General features: G+C 38.7%; 2 long non-coding RNA genes across 8 annotated transcripts in view; both read left to right on the forward strand.

Moving 5' to 3' along the window:
* LOC148222159 (uncharacterized) overlaps window positions 1–18,305 on the forward strand; it is a 163,447-nt gene that overhangs the window by 119,294 nt on the left and 25,848 nt on the right. The gene's annotated exons all lie outside the window — the stretch shown is intronic.
* Window positions 1,780–7,448, forward strand: LOC148222160 (uncharacterized). Its single transcript, XR_015806778.1, has 2 exons — window positions 1,780–4,521; window positions 5,422–7,448. It is a non-coding gene; the product is annotated as an uncharacterized LOC148222160 (long non-coding RNA).

Below are 18,305 nucleotides of genomic sequence, written 5' to 3' on the forward strand. Positions count from 1 at the left end.
GTATATCTGAGTATATTATTTCATCCATCCAAATCTTTAGGTATGTTGAAGGATTCTGCAACAGATAAAATTGTCTTTGGGAGCTCTGAGATGAGGGCAGTTACTTGTGCACTCACCACATTCCCTCTTACTGAGAACAGCTCTGGTACCTCACTGGCCACCATGCTACCATAGAGGCTTTTCCCCACTGTGTGCTCTCTCCTGTCCTACATCCTGGTGTACTCACACAAAACATTATTTGCTGTGAGATCTGCTGGCTGTGAAAACTGTAATGTAGCACAGCTGATTTTAGGGGGGAAAATTTGAAAATACCAATGACAATTAAACTCATGGACCTTGAAAGACAAATAAAATAGATTCATAAAGTACAAAACACAACAAAACTCGAACATTGTTTCAGTTCGTTGGGGGTTTATGCATTATTTGTTGGGCTGGTTACTGTGATGACAGAAAGTAGATTGAAAAATATAGAGAAAATAAAGGGTGAATGGGATAGGGACTCATTTTTGTCCTTGTAAACCAGTAAGCTGCTAGTCCTGGCCCATCTGTCACTTTGCTTCAGAAGCCCATGCCAGTATAGGTGTATGAGGCACTTTTTTCTTACCTTTGAAGAAATCCATTTCCCCTTAAAAGGATGCTAAACTCCTTGTGGAAACACAGATATCAAAAGATCATGTTAAATTTATTAGTGAGTAGTTTTCTTCATTGACAGAGTCTAGTTTCAGGAAGTATTTAACAAAGAACAGATAAATGTAAGATAGATCATAAAAAGTAATTCCTTATTTTTTCTCAATTCAGCTTAATTTAGACTAGCTCAGAAGACCTTCTTTAATCATTTGATATCATAACACAGAAATGTGTTTAGTCTTACAAAAAAAAAATCACAGAGATGAATCACTGAAATAATTGATCTATTTAAGTTCTGCTTCAGACACATTTCAAGGGCATAAGTTATTTCTACATGTCATTAAAAAGACTTGGTGCATTGCTACAATTAATTATTTGATTGATATTAAAGTGGAATGAGATTTTTGGCCTCTCAACTCAATTGTGTGTAGGTTTTTTAAATGTGGTGTTTAATTCTGTGAGGACTTTGTAGTTATATCTGTTAGCTCATAGTTTGAAACTGAATGCTGAACCCCTGACTAGTAATGTACAGGAATTTGAAGGCATTACATGAAAACTAATTCTTGGAAGTTTGGATGGATAAAAAGGAAATTGAAAAAGCACACAAAAGTTCAAACCATATGACTTACAAAAGTTGTCGGTTACAACTTAAAACACTTGTTTTTCACAAGTAAAGTAGATGTCTGTAGAGATTGCAATATTCACAGAGATGAGCAGTTTTCACCATTTATCATTTCTGAAAATGTCAGCACCATGTCCTGTCTTGGGAGACACAGCAACAACACCCATCACATAAATCTCACCTCTACTTAGAGATGGGAAAAACAGGGGATGGGGAACTGAAGTGAAATTTGGGACATCACCCAGCAGCCAAGACAGAGAATCCAGATCTTTGGAACATTTCAGTGCTGGAAGGACACTTCCCAAAGCCTTCTTCCAGAACTCACTGAAAGGTTTGCTGTAGGAGTTTCTTCCCGGCCTGAAGCAGTTTGTGGCAGCAATCAGAGACAGTGCACCACTGATTTAACCTACCCCTGTTCAGGAATATTTCTAACTTGCTTTGGAGCCTGACGTCTCTAAATCAGGGAGCTGCACAGTGTCACCCTCAGTGTTTAAATTCAACTTAGATGGAGAAAAGAACTGGGCCACATTTGTCTAATCTTTTTGTGAATACTAAGTGCTTGGTCTCAGTGACCTATTGCAGTTCTGACTTGACAGATTAATTATAAGTTATGTGGAAAAAAGTATTTATTAACTTTAAACTTTATTGCACTTCAGCTTCACTTGCTTGTTCCCTAATTCTTGTTTTAGTAGAAGGTAGATAGGACCCCCACATTTATCTTACTATTTCTTCTGTCATGTCCGCTATCCCTGAATTAAGTACTGCACATTTTCTATATTTCTACTCTCTTACACAACAAAATATATTGAATTCTTGTGAGGGGAAGAAAAGACCTTGCTCTCATTAGACAGATGCAATTTGAAAGGGCCGAGAATATGTTTCAACATTGTCAATCTGCAGCTGTAGAGAGGCTCAAGTTCTCTGTCTTCCCATGATTATACCTCTGAGACAAAGGCCGAGTAGGAAGCAGTTATGTCTGTAGAGAAAACAAATGACACTTTGTCCTATCATTCACAGGCTGTGAAATCTCTTTAGTCTAAACTGAGAACAGAACACTATCCTGAGAGCAGGGAACCCATTCAGACAACCATTTGAAAATACTTCTTAAACCAGTATGTCTACCCTCTCTCACTTACAGAATACCCATTATGTTTATGTTTCCCCTAGCAGGAGCAATGGAGTTGCTGTCCCTTCAGATTTCTTCACCACTGAGTTTGCCAAGCTGGAGCTGTGCAGAGCAGCAGCTGGGGACCAGGACCAGCCTTGTAACCCTGTATGGTTACAAGGTGAATGAATCCCACCCAGGACTCAAGGGGAAGTAGAGGAAGGAGTTGACTTTTTGTCCCCAGTTGGAGAGCTGGCACAAAGTTCCAGTAAGGCCCAGTAAGGCAAGGTGTCAACTGCAGGGTTGCTGCTCTAAGCTGGATTATCAGAGACGCCCAAGCTGTTCTTTCTGAGGGAATTAATGGTCTTCATCTCCTTTGGCATTGGCATTTCTAATATTTTCTTCAGGGAGGAGCCCTGCAGGAGAAGGGCTACTCTACAACTCTGTCCATGTCCTAATGCACTCTCACTACTGCAGACCAAATTTCTGCCTCTTTTTTTTCTGCTGTCAGTGTCTGAGTGGCATTTCTTCCACCACCAATGGTGTCTCTAGCTTTGTAGGTCCAGCCCTTAGTTCCTCTCAGGAATGGTAAGTACTTATGTTCTCAATCGCATTCTGAATTTGGCTTGCAATGAGCATTTAAGCTTATGGTATATGGCATCTTTTATTCCCCTTTTCAGCAAGGAACACTAAGCCTCTGAAATGCTGCCTGTTCCATGCTGCTGTGGGAGAAGCAGTATTTGCAGTACTGAAATTCATTGCAATATCAAAGAACTGTCTTGGGTTCTCCCAAGGCAGATAACCTGCTAGAGAATCAATTGTAGCATTCACAATTGCAGCAGATGCATTAGTGCAATTAACAGGGTCTCCTTAAAAAGTAATGTCTTGTCAATATTATTAGAATTCATCCAGTGCTATATGATATTTTCTGTGCCATCCTCTGTGAAATACTTTGGCTTAATAAAATTGCGTCCTTTGGCATTAATAAACAAATGCCTTATGTTACATTGGAGCTCAGGTCAATATTTTTTTTTGCCACAGAATTTCATAAACCCAGCAGGCACACATGTAGATGTGTTTGAATATCCCAGCTGTAGTTGTTCTATTTCATAGGCTGGCTTTGCTGTTCTTTAACCTCTGCCATAAGGCCAAACCTAGGAGAAATGTTGTGAGGAGGTGAAAGAGAGACAAAGGCTGGAAGGGGGAGTTTTTCAGAATGCAGGGAAAAAGTGGGACGGGCACATGTCAGCTGAGTCTGCTGAGTTCTAGAGTTCATGGAATTGCTGTTAGCTGGAAGGTAGGATTGCACAATGCTTTGTCTTTCTGGGTACCACAGAGAATAGAGGATAATTCTTCTGGAAACTTGCTGGTTTTCTTTCATTTGAAATGGCCGTTAATCAGGTACTATGAGCTTCTGAAGAATAGTTTAGAAAATCTATCTTCCATTTACTATTATCCTTGTTTTCTAATCTTTTGTAATTGTCTGTGTTATAGCAGAAAATGCTGCTTCTTCCTTCTAAAAAAATATTAGTTTTTGTTATACCATTATGATTTTTTAAAATATAATTATTTTATTTGTTGTTTGTACTGTATTTAGAAATCTTGGCAAGTCAGGAAATTATAAAAAATAAAAAGAGTGCTGCTTCTGGGCCATGATGGTTTTGCCTCTCTCTACTTTTGTTCAATAGATAACTATTCTCATTGTCTTAATTCACAATCATTTGCATTTCATGAAATAGCAAATCCATGAATCTTGTGCTTGTACAAGCAAATACTTGTACTTCCTACATTTCTCTAATTTCTCTAATTTCTCTAGGTATCTTTGCCGACTCCTGTTCTGCTGCAGGTAGAGAAAACCTTCCTTCTCAGCCTGCAAACAAACTAACAGCAATAGAGACACTGCAGATTCCACATGTTCTTTTCAGTTCGGATGAACAGGAAAACCTGGACACAGAGCCATTTTTTCTGTTTTTACTCGCAGGTCATCTTTGGGGGTAAAACAATGCCCATCTTGGGTGTGTGAAATGACAGGCTTGTCCAACATAAGCCTGAGCAGCTGCGAAGATCAGCCTGAAGGCCTGGAGGAGATGGCCTGCCATATGGGATTGCCAAAGCTCTGTACCTATTCACTGCAGCAGCAACAATGCACAAAATGCTGATGGGAAGAGTAAGCACTAATTGCTTCTGAACTTCACTGGTTTATGGCAAAAAGGTTACTTTCCATGTCCAGTAAGGTCATCATTCAGTGAACCTTCATAATGCTTTTGAGCTAAAACCAGCCTTGATTATGTTTAAATATAATGTGGGGGGAAAAGCTGGAATATAAGAGGTCCCTTCCATGTATTTGTGATGAGATGTCTCAGCAAGGAGACTGGTGGCACTTTAAGGGCAGCATTAATTGCAGTCAATTCCATGGGGCTTGACTCCAGCACACACAGGGAGTGTCACCTCCCCAAGAATCTGGGGTCCACAGGGATCTTTCCTTGTCCCTCTGGAACAGATGGAGTTCCAAGGTTAAAATCCTGACTCCTCCCCCAAGCTGGAGATAAAAAAAAAAGCCTGTTTCAACCAGATATCCTTTCATTCAAACGTTTCATTAATTCAGAACTTTTTAGGTGAGGTTGTGGCAAGTGCCTGTCTGGTATTTGTGGCAATGGCCATGTCTTTGGCTAAGAGCACACACTGGTAACTCAGGTGACATCCGAGCACAACAGGAGGGGAGATGTTCAGCCTTACTGGCTCAATGGTACCAAAAGCAATAGAGTGTGGATAAGGGCCAGGAAAAACATCTCTGGAATTGTTTGTTTGAGAGGCCCAGCATGGACTTGTTGCAAAGGAAAGGGAATATTACATTTACTGAAAGAAAAATGCCGCTCCCTCCTTCCCTTCTTTCAGTTTCTCTGAGTGGTTTGAGAGGCTGGATATTTATTTTTTTATCTTTAGAGAAGTAATAAGCACTATAGAAGAGCCAAGGAAAACAGAAGCAAAGTGATGCATTTCATTTCGTATTGAATAAAACAGGTCTGCTTTTGAAGAAAAAAATCCCTTTCTTTTTTCTTTTTCCTAGGGAAAAACCCCACTATGGCTTGCATATTCCAATTATTTTGAAGCCCTTTCTTTCAAGAGGAGGCAAAGATGAAACTCTACTGAGCTGATCATGGTTTCCCAAAAGTTCAGTTTAGTTCCTATCATATTTTTTTTCTCTTCTCTAAATTTTACCCCTGTTCTGCTCTTGTTTTGCTTTCATGCTGTCTCCATCCCAATTTTCTTTTGAAATAAATTTAGTGGGACAGTGAAGACATCACTAAGGACAAGTGCAGAATGAAGACACTGGCTTACTTTAACACACAGGCTCAGATCTCCATCATATTGAGTGATTTCTGTAGGACTGCAGAATCTGACACTGCATGTGCACAGATAGCTCAATTTTAATATGATATAAAAGAAATATCTGCTTAGTGTTCAAGTAGAAATTTGGACTTGGCTTGCAAAAAAAGAAAAAAAAATCCGAGTGAGAAATCTATCTTGATAGCTCCATAATGTTTCTTCTAGCTCAAGAGAAGCAATTGTGTGCTTGCCCTGTTTACAATGCAGTGGAAGGAAACCAGTCACCTTCAGTGATGTGAGCTGCAATTAACAGATCAATGGTCACTTCCCCTTTATAAAAGTGAAAAGTTCTGTGCTGGGTTGATATTTTATTCCTTTATTGTAATCAGCACAATGGATCGTTCTTTAGTCACTCAGGTGTGTCCTGCCAGGTACAAAGTGGTGTGGCAGAAATAGGTGTGAGCAAAGCTGAGCTCCCTGCACACCCCCAGCCCTCACAGCAGCCACGTCCTTCTGCTCCACTGTGCAATTAACTCACCTTGTTCTGCTTCAGTGCCCTGTGCACATTCCTAATGATTCACCAAACGACTAAGTAGAACAAATCTCCAATGACATAAAATGCAAAAAGTACATTTTAATCGGTAACATATTTAGATATCTGCTAAGTGTATGTTTATGAGAAAGTTCTAATCACTGAGAGGTGCTCTAGTGGAACTAATTATAATAGATTATTTTCTTGGCTCTAACGATTTATCTGATGAATTTCGGCTACATTTTTTCTTTGTCAATGGAGTTTGTCTGGACTTCTCTAAATATATGTATTATTTGTAAATGTTTATCAAATTGCTTTACCAATGGTTTTTGGTTTTCAGATCATTTGTGAGCTGTTTGCAGCCTAGTAGTTGCCTATTAATAAGAGAGCTATGCAAATTTGTTTGGATTAGTCATGTGGTCTTTAAGTGGATGAGCAGGACTTCTGATGTGATCTTCAATCATAATGAATTCAAATTCTGCTTCTTATCACTACTTATTGATTCACTCGTGTTTCATGGCTGCTTCCTTTTTGTGCCAATATAATAAGTAATAAATTTATTTAAGGAAAGCAAGCATAAACTGGACATGAATATACAAAGCTTATTCTGAGCTTGGGAATTTTCTAGGGGGAAAAAGATCAGGGGAATTAAAAATTAATGATAGGCAAATATTTATGCTTCAAGAGTCCTTCACTCCCACTGAAACACACACAATAGATATAGGTGTCTCTAAATAAGTGGCAATGTCTCTGGTGGCTTTACACTCAGAATTCCTGTTGGCTTCCACTGTCTGGAAATTGGCTGAAGGTTAAGTGTAAAGATAAAAGGTCACCTGTAGTCACAAAATAAGTCATAACTATTACAATTTGTCATTTAACAACCTGAGAAACATTAAAGTAATGAATTCTCGATTATCCTCTCCTAGTAAATGCATTCTTGGCATGATAAGAGCATCACGTAAGAGTCAAATGTATGAATGTAACTCTGATAAGAAAAATAACTGACACCTGGGCACTGGAAAATGAAAAGCTAACTTTTCCTGTAATGTAATTAACTCTTGAAACAGTTAAGGTTTATTTGAAGGGGGAAGCATCACAAGATAATTTCATTCTTGTCATTGGGTCATTTTTACCTTTGTTTGAGAGGTATCATGCTTGATAGAAACCAATTAGAACTGAATTTGATTTTATTCATTTAATAAAAAATTCATAATAAATTATTCATTTAATCTTTAGTTCTCATTTATGAGTCTAGAAAATAAGCTAATTGGAATACATAGTGAACATTAATTGATGTATATTATAGGAATGTTTGAAATTTTTTTAATAATTTTACATATTTTGGTCATCAGGAAGTATCTTCAAAGAAATCTACAGCTGTCATTATTTGCCATACATACATTTCAAAATCTTGTTTATTCCAAAACTGAGGTCTTTGTGCTGTTTTTCAGACCTATATTTCACTCTCTTTGCTTTTAATATTAATGGTGGTGTGGCCATGATGGTCTGAGATATATGAGAAGTAATTACAAAAGTGTAATTGAATATCAGTGGATACCTAATAGGAGTTTATAATATTGTCAAGGTACGATGGTGTACGCATGATACTTTGACAATAAAATCAAAGTTAACTTTATCAGGAGTTTGGGACTGTGTTTTCAAATGTCAAGGATCTCTTGAGAGAGAACATACTCTGCAAAGGGGACCAGCAGTGCTGCCCAGCTCTTAGATGGATCCTTGCATTGGTTCAAAAGACTCAGCACAGAGGAACAAACAAATAGACAGCTATGCAAAACCAGTAACCAGACCCGTTACAAAATTATTGAACTTCCTCCATCTTTTGCAATGTTTTTCCTCATGTTTTTTCTTTACTTTTTTTGCTTTATAGGTTCTGTATATATCATTGTTTGCCTCTGAGATTATACAAAGATTTAGCCCTCCTGTGCTAAAGGTCAAAAGCACATGAACACTGTCTTCTCTTAAGCAGACACTGGACACAAAACCCAACAGAATTGCATGGATGGTGGATTGAGGAAATTTTATGGATGAAAAGGGGTGATTCTCAGATCTTCTAAGAGTGTACAAAAATTCAGATGAGCTGGAGACATCTCTCCCAAAACAGTGTTAAAGCTGCCCTGATCTGTGAAACAGGGTTCGAGAAGGCAGTGCCAGGCTTTCAGCCAGCTTGTGCCTTCCTGAGCCCATGGCAGCATTTGAAACCTCTGCTTTGTAGGGATATGACAGACTCAGCCCTGCTGGAGTGGGCCTGGGTGCATGAGAGCTCTGGGTCCTGTGTGCACTGACAAGGACACCCAGTCTGGGAAGCGAGAGACCTGTACGAGGCCATGATGGGCAGCCTGTTTTCTAGGGAGCAAATTCCAGACTGGCAATGGCTAAAGAACCTACCCATGCCAGGAAATGTTATGTCTCTCTCTAATGTTTGAGAATCCAGGGAATTTCTTCTTTCCTAGCAGTTACCTGGATGACAGAGTCACAATAGGTGTGAATGCTCAGGAAGACTCAGATGAGTTATACCTGGATCCAGCTCCCTCTGCTCTTTATTCTGAAAGATCCATCCAGTTTTGTCAGTGAGAGACTCAAGCCCTTCTCCCTTGCCTTTTCAATGGTTACTAAAAACTGTGCTGTCTTCCCAGTTGCTCCTTTCTAGTTCAGGTCTGTGCTTACATGTTCCTCACAGTGGATAAATAAGGCTGAAGCCAGCCCAGACAGGCGGGATTTTAATGGTCCATAGACTCCAGGCACATCATATTCCTCCTGATTTCCCTATTGCATTGGTGTCACAGGTTGATATATTGCAGTCAGTTTTCTTCTTAGTCATTGCTGGAGTCCTCCAGTCTGGTACTGCCATCGCTGAGCTGGAGCTGAGCTTCCACATGACCAGGGCATTCTGTCCTGCATCACATGGCAGTAGGTACAAGACTGATGTATGCATTTATGATGCTGTGGTTTTCCACTCAGGAATACCCTTTAAGAATACTTTGCTATTTCTGGGAAGCCCCAACCAGTGTTAAATTATAGCTCTATTATATGGCAATGGCACCTGGTGGTTACTGGAAGCAGAGTTGATGCACTTATGAATGAATCAGGGCACCACCAATATAGTACCAGAGTAGGGGGGTAATATATCAATAACCAAACTTCCCTTTGAACCAAGCAACAATTGGAACTAATAGCTTGGTTGATTTTCTGTGTCAGGTTGGGTACAACTTTAAAAGGTTGTCCTTTTAAAGCACATAGAACATCTTTGCATTCTGAATAGCTCTGTTGGTCAGAGCAAAGTAGCCCAAGTCCTTCAGTCTCTTCAAATTTTGAAATTAAACATATACTGCATTTTATTAAACAGGTATTTATTTCTCATAGTGCTTTCTTGAATTTTGTTTTTGCATCCTGGAATATCAGTATGCATTTTCTAGCAGCTCAGATGTTTTCTGTAATACAAGTCATGGAGTCATATCAACAAAGAAAATTCATCTTTCCACTTATTTGTATTCAGCTCATGAATGGTAAAAATAGGTTTGAGAGATTCACATATAATGTTCATCCAATCTTAATGAATGTGTGAAGTGATTCCATCACAAATGTGTACTTATAACTTCTGCACAAGGTCAGACTTTGTCAGTATTGATTGGGAACAGAATTAAAATGCCAGAAATTGTCCAGTTTATCATCAAGCTGCTGAAACCATCTCCTCTCTGATATTTCAACAAAGAAGCCTCAGGCAATCACAGTAATTATTCAGAAAAGCAAATCTCAACTACTTTTAAATGCAAAATTCTCTGTCCTAGCCAAATGATTTTTAGCAAGGGATTACAGCATTATAAAACATACTTTGCCCTTCCTTATGCATGAATCAATCTTGTTTACATCTGACCAAAAGATAAAAACAAAGAAAAAAACCAGTCAGAAAATTCTAGAGATCAGGTTTCAATGCAGATGATGTCAATAAATACAAAATAATTCAAGAGTGTTCAATAATACTTAGTTTTTAACTGAAGCTCCTTGAGAGATAAATCAATGCACTCCAATAAGAACAAAGTTTGTTCTATGATAACCTTCAAGTTAGTTCAGTTAAAATAAAATAACAAAGTATTCCCTAACCTGAAATAATCTTAAACCTGGTAAGAGAATTTTTTCTTTCAAACTCAGAGGAATAGGTTTGAAAGCAAATGAGCGAACGAGAGCGTTAAATGTGGGACTCTCTCTTCTTTCACTGAAGCAAGTCTTCTTACATGCTATCAGAGTAGCTGAGATGAAAAATAAATAAATAAATAAATAAATAAAAATAGAATGTCAGGGCAAGGAAAAAATTTGTCAGCCATAGCCTGCTCCTGCTACAAAAGAAGGCAGAGGGGAATGAACTACAGCGGAGTAGACCTGGAGAGCCAGGTTCCATGGCAAGCAACAGTTAGCACCTCCTAATCCTGCTGGGTTTTTAAAGGAGGTCTTACCTGTCTGTCTTCAAGGAAGGGCTTAGAGCAGGGATCTGACTGGAATTGAAATGCTAAAGCTGTAGTGAGGAACAGGCTATACATATTTAAGATGATATGGCTTGACCTCAGTTGAGGCTGAATTCTCTGTTTACATTAAGTGACTCTTGCAGGCTCCGGTAGATCATGCTCTGCTAAAACAAGGCCTGGGCTCTCTTTGGCCGTGGTGCAGTGCAGTATCCAAGTTCTCTGTGCCAAGGACAGTCTGCTATGGAGTATTCCCCTTCTAATGAGGCCAGATCTTCTACCTGATAGCACTCTACATCACTCAACTGACTAGTTCATTTAGGTTTAAATGGCCCTTCTGCCTGAAGAGAAGTGTTGGCTGCTGTCTTCATCTGTCATGGCCATCTGCTCTACTCTTTTTTTCTTCACAGCATGACTTAAGTAACTTATGTATGAGAACAGATTGTGGGACACACATTAACCTCTTTAGAGACCATAAATGATCCCCCAGGAGCAGAGAGTTTACCATTTAACTCTGATTCCCCTTCTCTTGCAAGCACATGTGCTATCTTATGTTACTATTCCCTCATCTGAGTGTTTCAGGCTTCTCAAAATAACTGTCTATCTAATTTTCTCTTTGGGCACATTTTGCTTTCAGTTTTTACAGACTTCCCACTGACGTCAGTGAAAGCTGTGTGCACATATTAAGGCCAGCATATGTCCCAGAGTCCATGCTTTCTTTTTTCCCATGTCTTTTCTACTATTGTGGAATATCATCTTAAATCAAATGTGTGTCCTTGAAACATAATAACATGCTATGACTTTTTGAGCTCTGTTATTGCACTCATTGAATGAACTTAGACATACACAAGATAATCATCTCAAGTACCTATCAACACACACCCTTTCTTATAAACATAAGGTAGGTGGAGATTAGTTGGATATCTTACTGTCAATGGTTCCTAGAAGCTGGTTCTATACAGAAAGATATAAGTGGAAATGTTTCCCTATTTAGTGGTATTTTTAAAAAGTAATATATAATTCCATGTTGATTTACTTTATATGTCTAAATTGTAAGACAGTTGCTACACAAGGATGTATCAGATTTTTGGAAAGTCCCCTTTGGTTAGTTTATGATACTGGTAACAGGTTTGAAATGTTTCAGTTATTAGATGAACCTACAGATTAACAGCCACACATTTTAAGTGTTTGAACCTTTCTATACCTTTTTCTTCTGTAAAACTCACATTACAAAAATTTGATCATTTGACTGTTTTGATTTTGAACAGAACTTACAGGAGTTTTGAACTTGGGGATATATTTCTGTAATCAAGCAACACTCAAAATCACATAGAAGTTACTGTGCTGATCATAAGAAGGTGATAGTTCACTAGAACTCAGTTCATCAGAATCACCTCATTTCCTATTAAGACCTAAAATCTTCCCCCAGGTTTTCTGACAATGCTGAAGTATACCCAACTCTGCAATTCCTTAGAGAAAGGTGGTGCCTTTTTGTTTATTCACATTAATTTGCCAAATAATGCAACATACTGTAAAGTACAGTAATTTAGCCAGAACTGAATCAAGCTGCAGTATCAACAGAGATACATTCTGAAGGGGAAAAAAAACAAAACATGAGAGCAAATAGGGTGATTCCTTTGAAACTTGCCCAAAAGGCCCCACATATCTGTAAATACTTCCTTCACTGCATCTTCTTCAATTTTCCATAGGGGAAGAAAAACCAAAACCAAACCAACAAAACCCCAAAAGGAGCAAATGTGGTTTATATTTGAACTGGGAGATGGAGCTGTAAGAGACAAGATGGTCAGAAAATACTCTTTCCTAATCTGGTCGCTCATTGAGCATTTAAATAAACTGAGACACCAACTGTTTTCTGTCCTGCTTTATGGTCTGACTCACAACCCTCTCTCCCATCAAACAATGCTTACCTACAAGAATAAACCTACTGAATCCTGAATGGCCAACCCAGTGAAAGTCCCTGTGCTGCCCAGGATAAGTGAAGAGTGCTGATTAAGATTCTGTTTGCATTTTAGCATTATTTTCACTTTACTATCCAAAATCCTACTTTTGTATCACAGGAGAAGCCTAATATTCTTCTGAATGGGACAATTATTTTGTCAGCTGCCCATCAATCTGCACCATACAGAAACAACCAGGGCCTTGTATCTTTGCATGTGCAGAAGTTTCCAGGTTTAGTGTAGGCTAATAGCCCTATTCCAAGCTCACAAGTTGTATCTATGTGTATCTATTTTAATCGAGGATTTATAGGTTCCATTTGTTCAGGAATTTCATGCCCCTGCCACTGATAAAAATTAGAAATTATTTTTCTTCCTTGAAAATTAATAAGATAGGAATGACCGAGGTGAATGACAGAAAGAAGCTAAAATGGCTTGGGCATCAGATATTTCTGTTTGCAGAATCAAGACGAGCATGAATTTGTCCCTGCCTGAGGGTGATGGTTAATTCTGGTTAAAGATGTCAATGTCAACATAAAGATGTCTTTCTGTTGTGGCATCCCCAGTTGCATAATGAGGATCATAGTTCTCCCTCTCACAGTGACTCTGTAACCTTTGCTGATCTACCCAGCCCTCAGCTATTAAAGAACCACAGCCCTGGAGAGCAGGAGCACAAGTCCCCAAGCTGCTTTGGTGAGTTTTCAGGTTTTATTTTGGACAGCTGGTGTTAAGCATGGTTTGTAAAGAGTTGAGAAACCTTGTGATGAAATAGCTGACTGCTTCCCTTCCTCTTCTGAGGGCTCAGAAGCTCTGCAGCCAATACAGGCAACACCAAAACCTTCAGGTTCACAGATTAAGCCTCTACCCAGAGAGATTTGTCTTCTGTTCTTGCCCTTTCATGTGAGATTCCCCTTCAGCCTAAGTGACTTGTGGGTGCTTTTTCCCTTACTCCACCAGTGGCTGTACAGCTCATTTTGTTCCTGGCTGATATACTTTAAATATTGTTTAAATATTAACAGAAAACCAAATATTCCACATGATATAGTTGAAAAAGCACAGGGGAGAAAAATGATAGATCAGTAAAAAGGTCAGACTCTACCTGTCTCTCTCCAAGAACAAGTGTTCTGCCTCCTGGTAGCCACAAGGAAGAAAGAAATTATCAGAGATCTCAGGTAATAAAAGCTTTTTTTCTGCATGATTCAGCAAGAGCAGCAAGGGGTAGTCTGGCCTTTGGCCAAGCTAGCCCAGCAGATCCTGCCATGCTGAATTGGGAATCTTCTCCATGAGTATGAGAGCAAACTCTCTGCCTCCCAGACAGTCTCAGCTCCCCTGTCATCTTCTATTGCACAGCAAACAGGAATAACTGGGATTTTTTGTATGGCCCAAGCATCAGAGAAAGGAGGAAATACAAATGTCTGAGATTCAGCTGAAGGCACCACCCAGGTTGGGAGCCTGGCATCAAAGTGGAAAGAGCTTCAGTCAGAAACATTTTAAAACTTTTATTGTAGGCACAGTATAATGTATCCCTGTGAAGATCTCGTCTTGGTCTCTGCTAATTGCACCTCAGCTTAATCTCTAAAGCATGAGATTTTTATATTCCTTACAAGGTTTGCTTGTATTAACTATTCTAATGCCAGATATTCTTGGCTTCCCTGCATGTTGTGATTCAGTCCTGGCCTGGATTCTGTTAAATTTCTGAAAATAAATTTACTTTCATCCCTATTCCACCTGCTCTTCTCTTGGCAGTGTCCAAGACTGTAGAGTTTGTGCTGAAAGCTGTGCTGACCTATTGGCATGTCTAACAGAAAGGATTCTGCCTTTAACTGCAGTTTGTTCATGGTTATACAGCCTTCACAGAATCAGAGAATCAGAGAATGTGCTGAGTTGGAAGAGATCCATCAGCATCATTGAGTCCAACACCTGGCATTGTAATTAATGTGTTGTAGATGAAAATACTTTTTCTATTTGCTCTACCTGATTAACATATTTATTTATATATTTTAAAATACTTTTTGTTTAACAATAATTTCCAAATCAATACTTTTGGCATGCAATTTTCTTTAATAATATAGGCCAACACTTAATTAGTGCCTCATAATCATGTCAAAGTTCTGCTAAAACAGTAATATAATATGTACTGAATGTCTTGTTCTTATCCTGGCCTGCTGAAAAGGAAGCCATAATAAACATCTTTTATAATTAATATGCCAATGTAAGGAAACTGAACTTGGACCCTATCATCTGGAGCTTTTGTGGAAACAGTAAGTGATGGTTATGTAAGTTTTCTAGGCCATCCAAATACAGTCATCCCTAAGGATGTACTAGAGTATGTGTGTACAAGGTCAGGATTAAAATGTCCTCACTGAGCCTCTCTTTAGCTTTATCACGTGCAGCTGTGTCTTGAAAATATTTTGGGCCAGCGACTGGATTTTTCCATTTGCTTTTGGAGATTCTGTAGGAGCACTGCAAGCAAATGATAACAACTCCCAGTGAATCTCCTGCTTTTAGAGTAGTCTCATGGGATTTTCCTACCATCTCATGACAAAGATGTTGCCCTATTTATTGACTGACTGGGGGTATATGCCTTCTGGAAACAGCTGAAAGACCACCCCAGCTGTACTCTAAACAGCTACTGTATTAAACTAAACTGCATTATAGGAGCTCCTAAAACTAGCATGTTCTCCCTACACAAATAGTGCAGCAGAGCTGAAGAAACCAGTCCAGGATGGGTCAGCTTCAGTGTGTGCAACTTAGAGAATGTCATGTACAGGCACCAAGTCTTTTTTTTTTTTTTTTTTTTTTTTTTTTCAGAATCATCCATTTTTTATGGTAGTTACTGAAGAAATCCTGGAAATAAGCAGAACAACTGTAAAAAGAAATGTATATTGCCTTTCTCTTTTCATTTTTGTATTGAATTTCATTGCCACAGATGATGCAACACTATCAGGTTAATGGTCTTAATAGTGTAGCACATACCTCTGTTGGTATGCAACTTTTCTGGAGCCTCAATCACCTTCATAGCATGAAGAAAGTACTTTGTAGGTACAGATGGCCCACGTCCTGTGGCTGCATGATGCACACCTGGGTTTGGCTGCAGTGAGTACCCACCCACACATTGGATGGAGGTGCCCAGGATCCCTGTGAATTGCCCACATCCTTTGAGTCTTCTTTTAATCTCATTGTCAGGGCTTTGATGATTTCTGACACTGCTCTGACTGACCCTACACAGTCACACTTTCCATAGGCATCTCTTAGAACACTGGCTAAGAAATAATTAAGCATTGACTACCAAACATCTCAAGGCTTGCAAAACAAGTTTTAAATCTGCTGGTTTAGGTGAAATCACAGCCTACTGAGAGCCACCTGTAAGCTTCCTTTGTTTATACGTTTGGGGAAAAGACTAAGTAGTGGCTCCATTAAGCCATATGCATATTCATGCAAGATTTGTTATTTGTATACTCATTATTTTTTCTGTCATAAGCATTTAAAAATCAACACCTTTTGTATGCAAATTTCTCCTTAATAATACTTGCCAGCCTTCAAATTAATGAATTGCAAGCATAATTTTGCGCATGACTTTGAATCACAGAACAAATTAAGATTCAGTCACAAAGATGCCATTTATCTTTAGTTTTGCAGTAGATGATTCTCGGTGCCCTGTGCGTCAGCATGTAAATATTCTGGCTGGAGATACACAGGCCTGTACAAACAAATTAGTGAAAACTTAATCTACTGATAGTGCTTATTTTCTTATATTCTTATATGTTTTCAGTAACTTCCAAGTACCCTGAGCATTTTCACCAGCTCTGTATGTATTTATATACACACTGCATTGACAGTATCAGCTTAAAACTATGCACAATATATTAAAGGCCTCCTCCTCACAGATCCATAAGGGTTATATAGGGTTAAATAAAGATTTGTGTGACTTTTGTGCCTACAAATGTTGTCCAAATCATAGCAGAATCTAAACCTTGCACTTTCTAATATACTAAGTAAAATGTGAAATTTCATGGCAAAGTTCTCTAACTGTTCTTTCTGAAACATTGCTTTCTTCAGAGGCCCCAGTAGCAGGACTGGCTGGGCGTTTCCATAGCATTCTGTAGAAGGTGTTTCTTGTTGTCTAATTGCCAGTTAATGCATCCATCACATAACCCTGGGGTTCAATGTTAATATAGCTTGAGTCAGAGGAGTAAGGGAGACTGGGTATGGAATTCTTGATGCTGTAAAGAGCAAGGCATACGTGCATAGCAACCAGGTGTGGCAGCACAGTGTTTTGGTTGAATGAGTGATTCCTCAACCAGGAGAAATGATGTTTAAAAAATGCAATGAAGTAGATGCATGTTACTGAAAGTTTCTCCTAAATGGAACAATGCTGGTAATTGAGGGCAGTTCATTTCACAGTTGAGGACAGGTTTGAGGCAGGCTGTTATTTTGGTTTCATCAGATTTAGTTACTGCTTGGTTGGTAAAGAGGAAAAAAAATTAATCAACTGCACTACAATTAATCTGTGATATGATATGGCATGAACAGTTATTACTCATAGGGAAAAGCAATTTACCAATTCATCCAAAAATAGCAGAGGAAAAATCTTATCTGTAAAAATGATCATCTTATGCATTATTTCCATTTACGCATTATCTCACTACAGCTACTTCTTATTAACTTTGGAAACTGTTAAGCATTTCCCTAATGTGTATATCTTAGCAGGACTTTCCACCATTTGTGTTTCCAGTTGGTATAATAAAATTTCTGAAGAAAGGGTTCTTACTTGTATCCCATTGCTTTTTCTTGGTTTTCCAGTTTTTAACACCTGCTTCAAAAGCCTTTTTGATATAATTCAGATTTTCTTATTTTTGATGGTGAGATTTTTTCACAATATTTGTTTTTTCAGGAAAGGTGCTCAAATCAGAAACAAGGAGACAAAGATTTCAGAATGTTTTTCACTTAATCTGCTGGGGATTTAAGAATTTTTGGTCGAACCCTCATTTCTCAGAGCTGGTTGTGAGGTGTGGGCAGTACCTTGGGATATTTTACTATAAAAAAGGACTTCTATTGCACCTCTGTGGTGTTCTTGTCTTCCTGCCACAGTAAAAAACTCCAATATTTTTTTCACTCCATTGCTATTTAAATAGTCAGTAGCAGCACCACTGAGTGTTCCCAATAACAGACCAATGCCAGCTGTCTGAGCTTCCATCAAACCTGTGAGCAACTTTTTTTTTATTATAGCTGTGAGTCTCATGAAACATTGTGGTAGACAGCTAATCAGGAGAACAATCTGCTTTTCTCTATTTGCTGATTGCTTTGCACATAACTGCTATGGGCATGGGCTGGTTCTCATCCAGTTAGACTGTATTTGGTATCAGCTAAATTGTTTGGCTGTTCAGTCTTGCTCAGAGCAGTCTGTAGAACACATGAGTTATGGCAAGGTGTTGTTGGAGCCCTCTGTGTTTCCTGGCGCAGGCAGGATCTACACCTACCTTGTCACTCTAATTGTTTGCCTTTTTTCATTCACAGTTAGGTCAGAAAGATCTACTTAAGGTTAATGAGCCGATTGTTGTAAAAAACACCAATCACAATGACTGTTTTCCTGCTTCTTATTATGTACATAAATTGATGCTGAAGATTGAGAAGTATTGTAGCATTCAGTATTGTTCTGTAT

The sequence above is a fragment of the Sturnus vulgaris genome, chromosome 14, assembly GCF_052056855.1.
Source record: "Sturnus vulgaris isolate bStuVul1 chromosome 14, bStuVul1.hap1, whole genome shotgun sequence".
Classification (NCBI taxonomy): Eukaryota; Metazoa; Chordata; class Aves; order Passeriformes; family Sturnidae; genus Sturnus; species Sturnus vulgaris.